The following is a 14,709-nucleotide window of genomic DNA, read 5'->3' as shown; positions in this document are numbered from 1 at the left end:
CGACAAAGCAAGACTACATCTCAAAAAAAAAAAATAATAATAATAATCAAAATAAATTTAACCTAGGACTGGGCACGGTGGCTCCTGCCTGTAATCCCAGAACTTTGGGAGGCTGAGGTGGGTGGATCACCTGAGGTCAGGAGTTCAAGACTAGCCTGGCCAACATGGTGAAACCCTGTCTCTACTAAAAATACAGTAATTAGCCAGATGTGGTGGTGCATGCCTGTAATTCCAGCTACTCTGGAGGCAGGAGAATTGCTTGAACCTGGGAGGTGGAGGTTTCAGTGAGCTGTGATCAGGCCACTGCACTTCAGCCTGGGTGACAGAGTGAGACTCTGTCTCAAAAAAAAAAAAAAGAAAAGAAAATTTAGCATAGGGACAAAGAACATAATTACAGAAACCTGAATACATTACTCATTGATGAGTCCACTGATCACTGCTTGGATGTCATAGTGATGTCAAATTGCTATAACAGCTTCTAAACCCTCTCAATTTCTGTATTTATCTCATCATAGATGGTAATAGGTTAGGGAGAGGCACCAGTCCTCAGACCACAGAAAAAGATGAAAAGATCCGAAATTTATTTTGTAAAGCTAGCATAGCCTTACATGTGGTAATATAATATATTTAAATATGATAATATTTGTACAAAATACAAATGTAGATATTCCAAATAAAATATTAATAAACTGAATCTAGCAGTGTGACAAAGAATAATGTACCACGACCAAGTAGGATCCATTTAAGAAAAGCAAAAAAAAAAAAAAAAAAAAAAAAGCTGAGCACAGTGTCTCACTCCTGTAATTCCAGCTTTATTTTGGGAGGCCAAGTTGGGAGGATTGTTTGAGGCCAGGCAACATAACATGATCCTGCCTGTACAAAATTATAATTACAAAAGCAAAAATGATTCAACATTAAGAAATCTATTAACATTGCTAGATGTGGTATGTGTCTATAGTCTCAGCTACTCAGGAGGCTGAGGTGGGAAGATCTCTGGAGGCCAGGGGTTCAAGGCTGTAGTGTGTACTATCAATGCACCCATGAATGACTACTGCACTCCAGCCTGGGCAACATAGCAAGACTCCAAAAACTCTATTCACATAATTCATGACGTGAAGCAATTAAAGGAGAAAACCCATGTTATTATGCCAATAGAAAATGAAAAGGCATCAAAAATTCAACAGCCATTTCTAATAAAATTTCAAAGTAAAATAGAAATTAAAAAGGAACTATAGGCTGGGCATGGTGGCCCACCCCTGTAACCCCAACACTTTGGGAGGCAGAAGTAGGTGAACCACTTGAGGTGAAGAATTTGAGACCAGCCTGGCCCACATGGTGAAACCCTGTCTCTACTAAAAATACAAAAATGATCCGGGTGTGATGACGTGCACATGTAGCCCCAGCTACTCGGGAGGCTGAGGCAGAAGAATCACTTGAACCCATGAGATGGTGGTTGCAGTGAGCTGAGATCATGCCATTGCACTCCAGATGGGGCTACAGAGTGAGACTCTGTCTCAAAAAAAAGGAAGAAAAAGAAACAAACAAAGAAAGAACGAACTATTTAAACATGTTAAAGACTTCTTGCCGACACTCAACAGCAAACATTATACTAAATGAAAATACGAAGTCCCATTTTCACTAAAATTGGGAAAGAGAGAAGGATGCTATCACTATTATTCGACATTGTTTTGTATGTTCTAATCAATCCAATAAGACAAAAAAATGAAGTGATATGTGTAGAAGACTGTTAGTTGTCTTCCAAAATCTATTCTCCCCTTCCTCCTCAGAAATATGGCTTTAAAGCACATGACTGAGAGAGACGACATTTTCCAGTTTTTCTTTTTCTTTTTTTATTTTTTTAAGACGGGGTTTCACCATGTTGAACTGATCTTGAACTCCTGACCTCAGGTAATCCGCCCGCCTTGGCCTCCAAAGTGCTTGGATTACAGGAGTGAGCCACCACGCCCAGCCCATTTTCCAGTTTTTCTTAAAGTTACCTGCAGCCATATCACCGTGTTTGCACCAGTGGAATATGCACAGAAGAGATAGGTTTCAATGTACCCCTCAATTGCTTAAAAGGAAATTGCTTGTCGTAGACTTTTCTCCCACCCTGCTCCCCACAGGCTATAATATCGGTACAACTGTAACTTAGCTTCAACTGTGCAGATGAGCATAATACCCCAGTAGATGGCTGGACAATAATGGATCACTGAATAGTCTTGTAGAGCAAGGATGTCCCCACCATCCTGAACTGGTCATATGGATATGTAATAAATAAATAAACTCACCAGATGTGGTGGCTTGTGCCTGTAAGTCCAGCACTTTGGGAGACCGAGGTGGACAGATTGCTTGAGCCCAGACCCCATCTGTATTTTATTTTATTTTATTGTTTTGAGACAGAGTTTCTCTCTGTTGCCTGGGCTGGAGTGCAATGGTGCGATCTTGGCTCACTGCAACCTCTGCCTCCCAGGTTCCAGCAATTCTCCTGCCTCAGTCTCCTGAGTACTTGGGACTACAGGTGCGCACCACCATGCTGGGCTAATTTTTGTGTTTTTAGTAGAGACGGGGTTTCACCATGTTGGCCAGGCCGATCTTGAACTCCTGACCTCGTGATCTGCCCGCCCTGGCCTCTCAGAGTGCTGGGATTACAGACGTGAGCCACCGCGCCCAGATGACCACATCTCTATTTTAAATAAATAAATAAAATAAATAAAGTTTTATTTTATTTACTCTCTCTCTTTCTCTTGCTCTGGTTTTCATTTAGCTTTTGCTAAAACCAGTACAATAGGAATAATTGTCAGAAAAAAGATCCAGATATTATCCAACTTTTATTATATTCATAGAAAACCCAATAGACTCTGGTTTTACAAAAGTTTCCAGAACTGTTTTCCTCACAATTTTGGAAAAATTGTTCCACATGGCTGGGGAAGCCTCACAATCACAGCAAAGGCAGGGAGGAGAAAGTCACATCATACATGGATTGCAGCAGACAAAGGAAAAGAGCTTGTGTAGGAAAGCTTCCCCTCGTACTACCATCAGATCTTGTGAGACCCAACCACAACCACGAGAACACCAAGGGAAAGACCTGCCTCCATAATCCAATTACCTCCTACTGAGTCCCTCCCACAATACATGGGAATTAAAGATGAAATTTGGGTGGGGACACAGCCAAACCATATCATTCCACCCCTGGCCCCTCCCAAATCTCATGTTCTCACATTTCAAAACCAATCATGCCTTTCCGACAGTCCCCCAAAGTCTTAACTCATTTCAGCATTAACTCGGAAGTATACAGTCCAAAGTCTCATCCCAGACAAAGCAAGTCCCTTCTGTCTATGAGCCTGTAAAATCAAAGGCAAGTTAGTTACTTCCTAGATACAATATGGGTACAGGCATAGGGTAAATACAGCCATTCCAAATGGGAGAAATTGGCCAAAACAAAGGGGCTATAGGCCCCATGCAGGTTCGAAGTCCTGTAGGGTCAAATCTTAAAGATCCAAAGTGGTCTCCCTGACTCCATGTCTCATATCCAGGTCACACTGATGCAAGAGGTCAGTTCCCATGGCCTTGGGCAGCTCCGCCTCTGTGGCTTTGCAGGGTACAGCTCCACTCCCAGCTGCTTTCATGGGCTGGCATTGAGTGTCTGTGGCTTTTTCCGGCACATGGTGCAAACTATAGTTGGATCTACCATTCTGGGGTCTGGAAGACAGTGGTCCTCTTCTAACAGCTCCACTGGGCAGTGGAGCTGTTAAAGAGTAGAGACTCTCTATGGGGGCTCTGACCCCACACTTCCCTTCTGCACTGCCCTAGCAGAGGTTCCCCATGAGAATCCTTGGATGCCTGGACATCCAAGTCTTTCCATAAATCCTCTGAAATGTAGGCGGAGGTTCCCAAACCTCAATTATTGATCTCTGTGTACCCGCAGCTCAACACCATATGGAAGCTGCCAAGGCTTGGAACCTGCAGCCTCTGAAGCCACCGCCCGAGCTGTACCTTTTTAGTCACGGCTGGAGTGACTGGCACACAGGGCACCAAGTCCCTAAGCTGCGCCAGCACAGGGACCCTGGACCCAGCCCACAAAATCATTTTTCCTTGCTAGGCCCCGGCCTGTGATGCGAGGCGCTGCCATGAAGACCTCTGACATGCCCTGGAGACATTTTCCCCATTGTCTTGGGGATTAATATTCAGCTCCTCACTACTTACACAAATTTCTGCAGTTGGCTTGAATTTCTCCTCAGAAAATGGGGTTTTCTTTTCTATCACAGTGTCAGGCTGCAAATTTTCAAACTTTTAAACCATGCTTCCCTTATAAAATGGAATGTCTTTAACAACACCCAAGTCACCTCTTGAATGTTTTGCTGATTAGAAATTTCTTCCGCTAGCTACCCTAAACCATCCCCTCAAGTTCAAAGTTCCACAAATCTCTAGGGCAGGGGCAAAATGCCACCAGTCTCTTCGCTAAAACATAACAAGACTCACCACTGCTCCAGTTCCCAACAAGTTCCTCATCTCCATCTGAGACCACCTCAGCCTGGATCTCATCGTTCATATCACTATCAGCATTTTTGTCAAAGCCATTCAACAAGTCTCTATGAGGCTCCAAACTTTCCCACATTTTCCTGTCTTCTTCTGAGGCCTCCAAACTGTTCCAACCTCTGCCTGTTACCCAGTTCCAAAGTTGCTTCCACGTTTTCAGGTATCTTTTCAACAACAACTAAAATAATTTACTATATTAATCTGTTTTCACACCACTGATAAAGACATACTTGAGACTGGGCAATTTACAAAAGAAAGAGATTTGCTGGGCACAGTGGCTCATGCCTGTAATCCCAGCACTTTGGGAAGCCGAGGCAGGCAGATCACAAGGTCAGGAGATTGAGACCATTCTGGATAACATGCTGAAACCCTGTCTCTATTAAAGATACAAAAATAAAAAAAGAAAAGAAAAAACAAAATACAAAAATTAGCCCAGCATGGTGGTGTGCACCTGTAGTCCCAGCTATTCAGGAGGCTGAGGCAGGAGAATCGCTTGAAGCCAGGAGGTGGATGTTGCAGTGGGCAAGATTGCACCACTGTACTCCAGCCTGAGTGACACAGCAAGACTCCATCTCAAAAACAAAAAACAAAACCCAAAAAACTAATGAAAGAGGTTTAATATAGATTTACAGTTCATGTGTCTGGGGAAGCCTCACATTCATGGTAGAAAACAAGGAGGAGCATGTCACACCTTACATGGATGATAGCAGGCAAAGAAGAAGAGCTTGTGCAGGGAAACTCCCCCTTGTAATACCATAAGACCTTGTGAGACCCACCGACAACCATGAGAACGCCATGGGAGAGACCTGCCCCCATGATCCAGTTACCTCCCACTGGGTTCCTCCCACTGGGTCCCTCCTACAACATGTGGGAATTAAAGATGAGATTTGGGTAGGGACAGAGCCAAACAGTATCAGATGCATATTCTTGCTTTCCTGCTGCATTGTGTCATTATCCTCAAATAAACTGTACGTTTATAAGCACTCTCATGCTGGGTCTCATGGGTCTTCTATAGCAATCCAACCCTGTTTAACTATTGAGAACTTATAGTAGGGGAGTTGTGCCTGATTCTTGTCTGTTATTGATTGATTGATTGATTGAGATGGAGTCTCACTCTGTCACCTAGACAACAGTGCAGTGGTGCATTCTTGGCTCACTGCAACCTCCACCTCCTGGATTCAAGCAATTATTCTGCCTCAGCCTCCTGAGTAGCTGGGGCTACAGGATCGTGCCACTATGCTTGACTAATTTTTGTATTTTTATTAGAGGCAGGGTTTCACCATATTGGCCAAACTGGTCTTCAACTCCTGGCCTCAAACAATCTGCCTGCCTTGGCCTCCCAAAGTGCTGGGATTACAGGTGTGAGACACTGTGCCTGGTCCTGGCTGATTTTTAATTTTATTTTATAAGCAACACTCTTGTTGGCTTCTATTGTGGGCTGAATTGTGTTCTCCTCAACATTCATATGTTGAAGTTTTAATCTCCATGTCCCCAGAATATGGCTGTATTTGGAGACATAACTTTTAAAGAGGCAGTTGAGGTAACAAGAGATCATACAGGTGGACACTAATCCAATATGACTGGTATCCATAGAGGGAAGAGATCAGGACACAGACAATACAGAGCCCACAGGGCAACCACGTTAGGACAGTGAGAAGGAGACCATCTGCAAGCCAATGAGAAAAGCCCCAGAAGAAACCAAACCTGTCCACACCTTGACTTGGACTTCTGGCCTCCAGAACTGTGAGAAAACACATTTCTATTGTTTAAGCCACTTGTCTGTGGCATTTTGCTGTGGCAGCCTTAGTAATTAATATAGCTTCTCATCTATCCTGTTCCTGGGAATGTCAGTTTATTAACCATCTCTACAGACTCCGGTAGGTCAAAGTTCCATCTTTCCCATTTCAGACTTGCTGTCCATTATGGTTATTACATTCACCTTGACTCTGACAGTTAACTGCTACCACCTGGCCTCTGCTATTTCAGAATCCTATTATCTTCATTGACAGACACGAAGGAGACTAATTACATAGCAATCACTCCCATCATGAACCGCGACCCATAGAAGACAGCCACCATGGAGTTTTTCAATATTGCTGGTAGCACATTCATTATTGCCTTAACAAAGGAAGTGTCCTCTGAGCCCTCTCAGGAGATGTTGTCCACTGATACGTTTTCTGGTTTTACATAAATAAGTGATGCTATTTGCCTACCTTTCTGAACCTTTTGACCCTTCTCTGAAATCAAGGCAATTCCAACAACTCCCCTTCATTTACTATAGAAGCATTGTTGTTTCCAAGTTTCAAGGAGCCATTCCAGCAGCATACTAGGACTGGCTCCAGATGTCCTTGCCAGGATGCTAAATCCTGAGTCATGGGAGAGTGTTCCAATAACTATAAATTCTCCCATATCCAGCTTTATATCCCTTCCTGGTCCAGCACCCTCAAGCTCTATTCCCAGTTTATTCTCCTGATTCCTGCAAATACCAGTTTTCCAAGACTGACAACTATTCAGTGAATAATCTCTTTTCTCCCATAGCAGAAACACTGTTTCTCTTCTTGGCCCATGCGAAGAACCATCCCTTGTTATTTATCTATAGAGGAAATTGTGCTGAGGTGGGGGCAGGTCTTGTGGAAGACAAGCAGCATCCTTCTGTCTACCACTCTCACAGTCAAACCTGGGGTCTATTAGAATAGACTATTCTTTTCTGGAAGAGATTAAAAAAGATACAAGTTCTTATGAAGACCTTTTGCTTTCACACCATTCTTGTAGAAAAAAATTTTTTTGAGACAATGTTTTGCTCTGTCATCTGGGCTGGAGTGCAGTGGCATGATCACGGCTGACTGCAGCCCTGACCTCCCAGGCTCTGGCGATCTTCCCACCTCAGCCTCCTGGGTAGCTAGGACCACAGGCATGCACCACCATGCCTAGCTATTTTTTGTTTGTGTGTTTGGAGAGGGAGTCTCGTTCTGTTGTCCAGGCTAGAGTGCAGTGGCGTGACCTTGGCTCACTGCAACCTCTGTCTCCCGGGTTCAAGCGATTCTCCTGCCTCAGCCTCCCGAGTAGCTGGGATTGCAGGTGCCCAGCTAAGTTTTGCATTTTTAGTAGAGACGGGGGTTTCACCATGGCCTTGGCCAGTCTGATCTCGAACTCCTGACCTCATGATCCATCCTCCTTGGCCTCCCAAAGTGCGGGGATTACAGGCATGAGCCATCTTGCCCAGACACGCGTAGCTATTTTTAAAAGTTATTTGGAAAACAGAGTCTCACTGTGTTGCCCAGGCAGGTCTCAAACTCCTGGGCTTAAGTGATCCTCCCACCTTGGTCTTCCAAAGTGTTAGGGTTACAGGCGTGAGTCCCCGAGCCTGGCCCACACTATTCCTTGAGTTAATAGTTGGCTGACCAAACTTATTATTTTCTTCCTTCAGGGTTTCTATGGCCATTAACCACAGGAAACTAACTCCAGATTCCTAAAATTTCCAACTCTCAAGTGCTAGAACTATTGCATAAGCTTCCATTCACTTGTACCCTGTCCTAATCTCAGCAATTGTGAGGCGACCGCATGCCAGGGATGACCAACACTCTGCTTACTGTCAGTAATGTAGGCAGGAGAATCGCTTGAACCCGGGAGACAGAGGTTGCAGTGAGCCAAGGTCGCGCCACTGCACTCTAGCCTGGACAACAGAACAAGACTCCATCTCCAAACAAACAAACAAAAAATAGCTAGGCATGGTGGTGCATGCCTGTGGTCCTAGCTACCCAGGAGGCTGAGGTGGGAAGATCGCCAGAGCCTGGGAGGTCAGGGCTGCAGTCAGCCGTGATCATGCCACTGCACTCCAGCCCAGATGGCAGGCTCTTGTTTTCATACGTTCTGCAAGTGATCCAATTCCAGAATTCCATCCTGAGGGCTATTTTAAAGGACCACTTCTAGTACCAAATATCTTACTTTGGGTGAAACAGACACTGAGGTAAGTGTTTGAGAGCAAGTGGTTTACTTGGGAGGTAATCCCAGGAAGCAATGGAAGGAAGGGAGATAGGGAAGACATGGAAAACAATACATGGTCTGCCAAAAAGAAAAGAAAAGAAAAGAAAAAAATGCCAGGTGTGCAGTGCTCACGCCTGTAATCCCGGTACTTTGGGAGACTGAGGCGGGTGGATCACCTGAGGTCAGGAGTTCAAGACCAGCCTGGCCAAGATGGCAAAACCCCATCTCTACTAAAAATACAAAAAACAGCCAGGCGTGGTGGTGGGCACCTGTAATCCCAGCTACTTGGGAGGCTGAGGCAGGAGAATCACTTGAACCCAGGAGGCAGAGGTTGCAGTGAGCCAAGATCAACGCCACTGCACTCCAGTCTGGGTGACAGAGCGAGAACAAAAACAAAACAAAACAAAAAAGCAATACATGATCTGCTAATGAACAGGTTACACTGGGGCCACTGGGACTCAATTCCACTGGGACCGCAGAAAGGGTAAATAGAACATGCATTGAGTTTTCTGCCCAGGGAAGAAGGAAGCTGGGGGTATTTTCCCTTCATTTGTGTCCGTCATTGATTGGAGTTTTCTCCCAAGGGCCTAAACTCCCTGGCACTTCTGGCCTGCCTTGTACACTGGCTAAGCACACTCCTGTGGTCAGAAAGCCCTTAGGCAGAGTCATAGGTGCTTGCAGTAAGAAACCAATGGTCTGTACAGAAACATTGAGTGCCTAGAGAATATTGGAAAGAACATTCAGAGTCTGTTATGAGGGGGGATGGTAAGGGGAATTATTAAGTTTTTTTTTTGAGACAGAGTCTTGCTCTGTCACCCAGGCTGGAGTGCAGTGGCACAATCTCAGCTCACTGCAACCTCCACTTCCCAGGTTCAAGTGATTCTCCCGCCTCAGCCTCCCCAGTAGCTGGGACTACAGGCGCCCACTACACCCAGCTGGTTTTTGTATTTTTAGTAGAGAAAAGGTTTCACCATGTTGGCCAGGCTGGTCTTGAGCTCCTGACCTCAGGTGATTTGTCCACCTTGGCCTTTTAAAGTGCTGGGATTATAGGCATGAGCCACCGCACCTGGCCAGAATTATTACATTTGTTTTTAAATAGCCTTGTTCCGTTTTTCTGGTTGAAGTGAGCTTGTGCCTGTACACTGGTTGCCATAGAGCAGATAGATGGAAAATTTTCTTTCTTTCTTTCTTTTTTTTTTTTTTTTGAGATGGAGTTTCACTCTTGTTGCCCAGGCTGGAGTGCAATGGTGCGATCTCGGCTCACCACAACCTCTGCCTCCCGGGTTCAAGTGATTCTCCTGCCTCAGCCTCCCCAGTAGCTAAGATTACAGGAATGTGCCACCATGCCCAGCTAATTTTATATTTTTAGTAGAGATGGGGTTTCTCCATGGTGCTCAGGCTGGTCTTGAACTCCTGACCTCAGGTGATCTGTCCACCTTGGTCTCCTAAAGTGCTGGGATTACAGGTGTGAGCCACTGTGACCAGTGAAGATTTTCTTGTTTAGATTTTGAAGTAGGAGGTTTGGTACTACAAAGCTGTACATACTGGGGGATTTTCTCCCAAATAGGTAGGGGGATTGGATGTTCAACAGCAATCAGTCAATTAGTCAATAGAACAAGAAGAAGAAGAAATAAAAATGGAAAAATTCTACTACCCACATCTTTCATAACCACCAGTCCTAGTTTCTGTTATATTCTCTCATAGCCTCATACTTTCACCTTCTTATCACTTAGAGATGTTTCTGTCTGTAGCAGAATATCTAACTACAATGACTTAAAAATACGGATTTCTGGGTTTATTTTCCCATGGAACTGGAAGGCTAGAAGTCAGGGGCTGCTGGCATTTGTCCAGCAGCTCAAAAATGTCAGGGCTGATGGCTTTACAGTTCTCTTGGCCTTTTCCTCAATGTCACTAGATGACTTTTACAGCTGCACTTTAAAGGAAAAAATAGGAAGTAAGAGGGAGAGACAGTGCCTGTTATCAGGATAACCAAAGTTTTCCTGAAGAACCCCTGCATCAGTTTCCCATGATTGCTGTAACAAACTACCACAGACTTAGTGGCTTAGAAGAACACACGTTTAATATCTCACTGTTCTCGATGCTGGAAGTCTGAAATGGGTCTCTCTGGGCTAAAATCACAGTGTCTGCAGGGCTGTGTACCTCCTGGAGGCTCTAGCGGTGTATTCCTTTTCCATCTTCTCAAAGGTGCCCATATCCCTCAATTGGTAGCTCCCTTCCACCATCACAGCCAGCAATCACAATCACATTACTTTCACTTTATTTTATTTTATTTTTACTTATTTATTTTTAAGACGGAGTCTCACTCTGTCTCCCAGGCTGGAATGCAATGGCACGATCTTGGCTCACCGCAAGCTCCACCTCCCGGGTTCAAGTGATTCTCCTGCCTCAACCTCCCATGTAGCTGGGATTATAGGTGCCTGCCACTATGCCCCCACTATTTTTTGTATTTTTAGTAGAGACAGGGTTTCACCGTGTTGGCCAGGCTGATCTCCAACTCCTGACCTCAGGTGATCCTCCAGGCTCAGCCTTCTGCAGTGCTGGGATGACTGGTGTGAGCCACCACGCCCAGCCTACATCACTTTGACTTCTGTTTTCATTACCACACCTCCTTCTCTGACTCTTCTGCCCTCTGTCTTCCACATTTAAGGACCCTTGTAATTATTTTGGACCCAGCTGAATAATCCTAGCTGATCTCTCTATTTTGAGGTCAGCTGATTTGCAATCCGACTTTTTAAATTTTTTTTGAGATGGAGTCTTGCTCTGTTGCCAGGCTGGAGTGCAGTGGCGCGATCTTGGCTCACTGCAACCTCTGCCTCCCAGATTCAAGCAATTCTCCTTCCCCAGTCTCCCAAGTAGCTGGGACTACAGGTGCTCACCATCACGCCCGGATAATTTTGCATTTTTAGTACAGACATGGGTTTCACCATGTTGGCCAGTATGGTCTCTATCTCTTGATCTTGTGATCTGCCAGCCTTGGCCTCCCAAAATGCTGGGATTACAGGCGTGAGCCACCGCGCCCGGCCTGCAACCTTACTTCTATTTGCAAGCATAATTCCCCTTTGCCATGTAACCTAACATTCACAGATTCTGGAGACTAAAACATGTACATCTTTTGGGGGACCATTGTATTGCCTACCACAACACACTCTGTCTCTTTGGCCAATATTCTAGCTGGGAGGAGGAGGGGAAAATGGGACTGAGAGTGGGATTTGGGTTGCTGCACAACAGTGTCTGCCATACCTTGCTAGAACATTAGACAGTTGTTAGTTATATCCTAATTGTATGATACTCTCCCCAGTAGATCATAGATTCCATAAGAGCAAGAATCATGTCTGTTTTGTTAGTCATTGTATTTTCAGCATATAACACAGTACCAAACACATAATACCTGCTCAATAAATTCATAATGCATAAAGGAATGCATGAACAAGTACATACACACACATATACACATACTTGCTACAGCATTACTTTTCTTTTTTCTTTTTGAGACGGAGTCTTGCTCTGTCACCCAGGTTGGAGTGCAGTGGTGCGATATTGGCTCACTGCAACCTCCACCTCCTGAGTTCAAGCGATTTTCTTGCCTCAGCCTCTCGAGTGGCTGGGATTACAGGGGCCTGCCACCCATGCCTGGCTAATTTTTGTATTTTTAGTAGAGATAGGGTTTCACCATGTTGGGCAGACTGGTCTCAAACTCCTGACCTCAAGTAATCCAACCACTTTGCCTTCCCAAAGTGCTGGGATCACAAGCGTGAGCCACTGCACCCAGCCTGCTACAGCCGTTTTGGGGTCATAGCTAAGACCTGGAAACAATTTAACTGTTCATCTGTGGAAAACTGATTAAAGAAATAATTGAGGCCAGGTGCAGTGTCTCGCACCTGTAAGTCCCAGCACTTTGGGAGGCTGAGGCCGGAGGATTGCTTAAGACCAGGAGTTTGAGACTAGCTGGGCCATAGTGAGACCCTATCTCATTTATATATAAATAAAAAAATTGATTTTTTTCCGAATACATTCCTAGTGCATTTATACAATGAAATGCTATGCAATTGTTATAAACAATGAGGCAGATCTTAAATGTAGTGACATGAAATTTATTATTTCACTTCATGACTTATCATTAAGGGAAAATGCAAGTTGTAGAACAGAGTGTATTGTTTGACCTTATTTATGAGATAGAGAATCAACTGAGCTTATTGCCCCAGGGAGAAAAGAACACAAGGAACCAGAAAGAACAAAGAATCAAATTCTTGGCCTTGAGTTATTCCAGGAACACATACCAAGCATATTCCTGTCTCATGGGCTTTGCACTGATTTTTCTTTCTGCCTGTAATACTCTTCCCTCACATATTAACATGTTGACATGAATTATAATTAGTAGCTTGCTCTTTGTTCATTAACATCTCTGTCCAGTGTTTCCTTCTTAGAGGTGCCTGATTTGACCACCTTATCTAAAATAGCATTTCCTATCACTCTTCATCTCCTTGCTTCGCTTTATTTTCATCACATTGTATTTCTATTCGTTTAATTGCTTATTGTCTCTCTTCTCCTTTGGAACGTGCACCCCATGAGGCCAGGGTTCTAGGTGATTTGGATGTGGGTTGCTGGAGTATCTCACTTTGAGAACCACTTCTTTTCCATTTTTTTTGAGATGGAGCTTCGCTTTTGTTGCCCAAGCTGGAGTGCAGTGGCGCAACCTCTCGAGTTTAAGGATTCTCCTGCCTCAGGCTCTCAAGTAGCTGGGATTACAGGTGTCCACCACCACGCCCGGCTAATTTTTTGTATTGTTAGTAGAGATGGGGTTTTGCCATGATGGCCAGGCTGGTCTTGAATTCCTGATCTCAGGTGATCTATCTGCCTAGGCCTCCCAAAGTGCTGGAATTACAGGCATGAGCCACCGTGCCCAGCCTTTTAAGAACCAGTTCTAATGCTTAGCACAGCACTTCTCAAAATATTGTCTCTAGACCAACAGCATGAATATCACCTGGGTACCTGTTAGAAAGGCAAATTTCAAGTCCCACTCTAGACATACTGAATTAGAAACCCTGAGAGTAGGTCCTAGCGGTCTGTTTTAATAAACCTTTTAGGGGATTCTGATGCGCACTAAAGTTTGAGAACCATTGACTGAATTTAAAAAAGTAGCCAGGTGCTGTGACACGCACTGTAGTACCAGCTACTCAGGAGGTTGAGGAGGAAGGATTGCTTGAGCGCAGGAGGTTGAGGCTGCAGTGAGCCATGATCACACCACTGCACTCCAGCCTGAGTGACAGAGTGAGACCCTGTCTCCAAAAAAAGAGCCAGGTGTGGTAGCTCACGCCTGTGATCCCAGCACTTTGGGAGGCCGAGGTGGGCAGGTCACAAAGTTAATAGTTTGAGACCAGCCTGGCCAACATGGTGAAACCCCATCTCTACTAAAGACACCAAAAAAAAAAAAAATTAGCTGGGTGTGGTGGCAGATGTTTGTAGTTCCAGCTTCTCTGGAGGCTGAGGCAGGAGAATCACTTGAACCTGGGAAGCAGAGGTTGCAGTGAGCCAAGATCACACCAGTGCACTCCAATCTGGGAGACAGGGCGAGTCTCATATCAAAAATAAAAGTTGAAATCCTGTGTTTAACTTTAAGTTTAATTTTTTTGTGTCTAAACCTCTGATTACTAATACTCTTTTCCTTCATGAGTTTTATTTTTCAGTAAACTCCCTGCACTCCTAATTTCTGCTGCTTCTTCCTTAAAGAACACTATCTGCTAGATGACCTCTTTGCTAAGGGAAATGGGACATTTTTAATGTGTGGCATGAATTGAATGGTTATTACTTAAATTATCACCCATAGTGGCTTGAAATGGAATGCAATTGTAGGACAAACCTTTGCAAAATCAAATGGTTAGAGCACTTAGTCCCTATGGTGACAATGGTGATTGCTAACATGGCTAAGGCTGTTTCTGATAACCGTAGAGAACTTACACTGAAAAGAGGACAAATTGAAAGCCTCGAATGCACACCTCAGACCATAATGGAAAATCTAAGAACCACAATGCCAGCATTAAAGGAGTCTTTATTTTCCTCAAGCTGCAGGACAGATATGCCTGAAAATCACACTTAGGGACTGATTATAAATATTGCAGATGGGCAGCATAAATTAAAGGTACAGACTTACCAGGACTCTTAGGTTATGTT

Source organism: Callithrix jacchus, chromosome X, assembly GCF_049354715.1.
Source record: "Callithrix jacchus isolate 240 chromosome X, calJac240_pri, whole genome shotgun sequence".
In the NCBI taxonomy this organism is placed as follows: domain Eukaryota; kingdom Metazoa; phylum Chordata; class Mammalia; order Primates; family Cebidae; genus Callithrix; species Callithrix jacchus.
This window is presented reverse-complemented; position numbering follows the sequence as displayed.